This window comes from Ptychodera flava, unplaced genomic scaffold (genome assembly GCF_041260155.1).
Source record: "Ptychodera flava strain L36383 unplaced genomic scaffold, AS_Pfla_20210202 Scaffold_43__1_contigs__length_1316584_pilon, whole genome shotgun sequence".
NCBI lineage: Eukaryota > Metazoa > Hemichordata > Enteropneusta > Ptychoderidae > Ptychodera > Ptychodera flava.
The window spans coordinates 287,446-293,445 of NW_027248365.1; positions in this window are offsets into that span (position 1 = coordinate 287,446).

Genomic DNA, 6,000 nt, shown 5'->3' on the forward strand with positions numbered 1-6,000 from the left:
GTGGATATCTTTTGATCTTGGTATCGGGAAGGGGACAGGGAGAGACGCGCGTACAACGTTTATCATCATCGGTCGGGGAAAAAAAATTGCTCTGTGGGAGGTTTCGGAAAAGGGGTAATATTTGATAAATTGTTTTGGTTTGTTGATAGGTAATGACAAATAATCATATCTGAATGTCGAGGACTTTTCTTGGTTTAGGATAGGAAGAAGAATTTTATCAACAAACCGATCGGGCGGTCACGAAAAGGTTTCTTTTGCCCCCTAAAATTATAACTGTAATAAGAGATAGATCAGAATTCTATTTAGTAGGTAAGGACACCTCAGGGCAAAGTTACCCAATATCGATTCGTTGGATGTATCACTTAATGCTTACCATTGAGAGGATACCAGGGGGCAACATAACAAGTACGTCACAAGAAGATATAAAATGTCCTTCTCAGTAACAAACCGTTACGTAGTGCCCTGTAAGCGTTGTTGATGTCAGTTAATTTTGTTTAAAGTACATGCCCTACGACTTCCGCTTCAGCAACCTGTGCACTGATAGTTGGCGGATTACGGATATAATGACAGGGTGAAACTGACACAAGATAGTGCTTACACCATCATCGGTACGTGAATAGGAATATTTTCGCATCACTGTGGGCATTTTGGAAATTTCTTTATGCATGTGCATGTGAAAGTCAGGACACTTAGAAATTCTTTGGCTGGCTACTCTGTGCACCATGGCTGTATCAAGGCCTTATATGTTTTAATGGTTGATGTGATTTCGTAAGTTTATCCCACCTCTTTTAAGTAGTATTCACTAAACTGCAAAAAGTTAACTTTTAATTGCCAACACATCGATTTTCTTAATTTGTATTTTTCCCCTATTATTTATTATCTCACAAAATATATAATGCAAAAATGAAAAAGGAATTATAAAAGCTTGAGGTTCGGTGTAAAATTAATCTAAAAAAAAGAAATGATATCATTTGATTCACTGCTTATGTTATTTTCATTTCTTATTCTTGTATGTAGATTCTTCTATGATAAAACTAAAATATACAGACCCCTTAATTCAAGCTGTGAAGATATGAGACGAATGAGGTAAACTTTATTTGCAACAAAAACGTATGTCACTGTAGGACAATTAAACGTCAAATTTGAGAAAATAAAGGAAACTCTTGTGAAGGAATGCCCACGCACGTGTTTTCATTTTACTCACTTTCATTTGGATCGACAGAATTTACTGTGACATTGTCCAATGACAAGACTTTACGGGTAATGTGTCATGTGTGCTTGTTTTCTTCCACCAGTCTCTGTAAATGATTCAAATTTACGAAGAGTTTGCTTGGTTTGTACTGTTTTCTTACAAATCTATTATCCTTGATATGATGCGATACCCTTAACGTGATCAACATGTATACCATGTAGCAGATGTAGAAGATATTGTGATTGGCTAGTGTAATATGCTTTTAAAGACCTTTGCTGGAGAGACTACTGCCATAATTTGTTAGATATAATCTTTAAGTACATACTTATATATCCGGCCCATATGAATAAGGTATAGGGAAATTGTAACGACTTGCACATGTAGAGCTTTCAAAGTGCAAAGACTTTGCAGAATTACTAGCATGGGAAAGAGCTTGCATTCCAAGTATAGACGTGATTGGAAGTATTCGCCCTTCCCTTCGAAGCTAATGCGCGAACATTACATCGGTTTAAAAGTCATCTTCATTTACAAGAAAAATCAAATTCCGACCTACCCTTAGCAATGCTTTGAGTGAACTATCAATCTTATAATGTAAAAAAAAAAAAAAAAAAAAAAAACAATTGATGGATCTCCACAAGAGAATTCTTGTGGAGGGCCATCCTTCTGTCAAGAGCCTTAATATTTGTTGTGTTGTTAAATTATACCTAGCCTTTCCTTCTGTTTGTGCTGTCAAAATCCTTATGAAAATTGATTGGGGTTTTTGTAATTATAAACAATATTGTCAACTCATAGGAGACTAAATTTGTGATGGAACAGTCCTGTAAAATGCTTCTTTTCAAATAAAGAATACCAAGTTATTCTTGTTTGATGTCACAGCTATATTACAAACAAGATATGGCAAAATATCGGCTACATTTGCAACAAGTTTGTCAAGACGCAAAAACCTATTATCTTATACTGAAAGCTCCAGTTGAAACATGTGTACGATTCTGTTCTTAGATTCATTCAAGTTTTTGCACAGAGATAAGAGCGAGACCAGCACTTCGTAAATAAGTGGACTCTGCGAAATAACAATGTTCCTTATTCAGTTTTATTGTGTGTAGCATTAAGCAAGCCATGTCACTTTAAATGAACGACAAAACACTAGAAATAAAAACTGAAACTCCTAAATCGCTGTAAAATATTTACATATAACCACATTGATGAAAGAATCACACGAATGTTAACGTTTCACATACAGCCGTTCAGCTTTGAATAATTACACTCATTTAAAAAAAAGAAACGATCAATTACTCATATTTTGCTTATTAAACCTTGGGTACAGTTACGACAAAACTATCCATATATTTTCTTTACGAGAATATGAGATATAACTAGACGTAATAAGTCGAATTTAAACATTTCTAACAATCAAAGCTTAATTTTTAGTAAAGGATATAACATCATTATGTAGATGCACTGTAGCTTAACACTTGAATTTAGATTTTTAAGCAAAGCCTATTATTATTGTAACACATCTCTACTAGTCCACATCAATCTAAAACGTTCACAGCAAAGTATCAGTAAAATGATAAAACACAAAAACATGCGATTTCTGTATATCTATATACATGTAGGAACCAAAATATTAAATGTGTGAACGTGATCCAAATATCGATAATATTGAAATAAAGAAATAAATTCTTGATAATAAACGACATGACCTTTTACCTATTAATCTTTACTGAGTACAAATCAACGGCCCGAAGGATAAGGGGCGTAACTCACTTTTTTAACAAACTGAGTTAAAGGGAATAGATGGTCTAAAAGCCCCTAACACTAAAATCGAATTTTTTTAAAATTAACGGTTATATTGGTAAAGGGTAATGTCATAGATATATGAAATGTCATAAAAGTCATAAAGAATCCTATACTTATAAAATCATTTTTATTTTAATCGAAAAAAAATGGAAAATTACGCCTGTCTTGCACTAGCATTTTGTGCAAAATAGGAAGTACCTCATCATGAGTTGCGCCCTTAATGGGACGAAACTCATCATATGTTACTTCCTATTTGCACAGGTCGATATTCTGTGTTTTGATGAAATATTCTTGAATGACATCCTCATTGTAAGATGTTTTAATATTTTGATGTTTTACATTTTCCCGTGCATAACAGGTGTAAGTACGGAGTTACGCCCCAGTGCACTAACTGTCTCGTGCAAAATGAGTGTAACTACGGCAACATGAGCTATATTGACGTTTTTTTTTACAAAGGGAGCATTTCACATTCCTGAACAAAAATATCCCAGAAACTCAATTTCGACTAAAACATGAGTTACGCCTTCTTGCACTGGGCCATCAAAATGAATCGTGAAATCGTACTAGTATATCAAAATGCCTACAAATTGCATATTTTTAGAAGTATAATAATACCGTTAACACATCAGTTCTACCGCTATCAGCATAATAACTTGATAAATTGTTGTGACATGTATTTTGGCAAGGAAATACAACAAAATAAAAAGACGAGTAAAATATCCACAAGAGTAATCTTGTTTTCCAAGAAGTATTCATGCGGCTATCATTTAAGTGTACTGCCATAGGAAGAGTATGCATATGAGTGTTGCGCTGTTGACCCTTGCTTACTACTAATATAAAGTTTTATAGATTTTTAGATCAAATATGAACTTTTGACAAGTTTTATCTAAATTTTGATTTTGATTCCCCATTTTGTTGAAATGGTAGAGTTTTCACGCCAATATTTATCCAAAATTAACACTTTTGGCCTCTGATTTACGAAAAAAATTGTAGAGTTTGATTTTTAATTCAAACTGTCCAAAGTGCCCAAAGCAACAGTGAGTGCCCTTTCAGGACGGCTACCATATCGATCAATGAATTAAACGACTGTTAGTTTATGCCGTCCAACTTTAAAATTAATTTAATAATTATATTCTTTTTTTAAGGTGGAGCGCGGCTAGGGAACAGATATTCCGACTCTCAAACTTTTACAATTCTTTTCTGAAATACCACTTGTGGGGTTCATTTTAAAGCTCTTAGTGTAAGAATACTTTTCACCAGCTTAGTTATTCGAGATTCGAAAATTTTACTTCACTCCACAGAGTTAACACAGGGATGGCGGCCAGTTTAAATTTCAAATATCGGCGAATCTTGAGTTATTTGTTTCTCCATAGTACCAAAATTTGCACGATGACCCCGATTTTTATTCTTGATTTTAAAAGAGAATGGTTGAAAGATTCAAAGTTTGAGCAAAGGTTTAAGGCTTTCACTTTCGCGGCGCAAACTACCTTAAAGAAAAATAAACGATCAATTACTAGGTATGTCTTATTTCTATTTCAACCTTGGACACAGTTACAACAGAACTATCCGTGTCTTTTCTTTATGAGAAATATGAGTTATAACTAGACGTAATAAGTCGACTCTAAACATTTCTAACAATTAGAGCTAATCCCCCGCACATTCAGTTGAACGTTTAACAAAAGGATAATCATCATTGTATAGATGCACTGTAGCTTAAAACTTGAATTCAGATTTTTAACAAAAGGCTATTAATACTGTAACACAACTTACTATTAAGATCAATCTAAAAAGTTTACAGCAAAGTATAAGTATGACACACAAAACACGTACGATTTCTGTATATCTATATATGAACCAAAATGTTAAATCCTAATGAGTGAACATGATCCAAGTATCGATAATATTGAAATAAAGAAATAATTTTTTGATAATAAATGACATTAGCTACCATCTCTTCATTTTAATTGAGTACAAATGAATCGTGTAATCATGCTGATATGTCAAATTCTCTACAAATAGTATATTTTGTGAAAGTAATCATACCGTAAACACATCGATTCAATCACTATCAGTGTATCAACCGGCTACATTTTCGTGACATATATTTTGTCAAAGAAATGCGACAAATTAAACAGACTCACGTAAAATGTCCACAAAAACAATCATCGTTTCCCAAAAAGTATCGATACATCTCCCTTGTGGTTGAACTGTCACAGAAAGAGTATGCCAATGAGGCCTGCTGTGCTGATCTTCCCTTTCGCCTCATACTAAGTTTGTTTCAGGAAATGTTGATGAAATATAGCTTTTTGACGTCTTTTGCATCAAGCATGATTTTGATCCACCGTTTTTTAATGTAGAATTTTTGCGCCAAAGTTAAGCCTTAGACTTTTGGCCTTTGATTTACGGGAAATTGTATAACTTGTTATTTAGTCCGAACTGTCAAGGGTACACAAAGTAGCGGTGAGTGCCTTTCACGACAGCTAAGACAAAATCAAAGAATCAAACGAATTTTAGGGACATACAGCCGTTCAACTTCGAAATTATATGTTGAATGATTACATTATTTTCAATAAAAAATAAACGATTAACCACTCGATATTTTTTTTCTAAATTTCAGTCTTGGGCACAATTATAAAAAAACTATCTGCCGTCTCTTTACGAGAAATATGAGCTAAAACTTACCGGTATGAGTCGACTCTAAATATTTTCTAGCCAGTAGTTAGTCCACTGATTCAGTTAAATGTTTAATAGAAGGATAATCATCATTGTATAGATGCATTCTAGCTTAACACTTGAATTAAGATTTTAAACCATTGCCGATTATTATTGTAACACAACTCTAGTATTTCTCAAAGTTCACAGAAAAGTATAAGGAAATGATAGAGATAAGCACAACCAATAAAAAGTATGACACATAAAAAAACGTACAATTCTGTATATTATAGAATGAACCAAATTGCTACATTTTGTGAACGTGATCCAAGTATCGATATTATTGCAACAAAGAA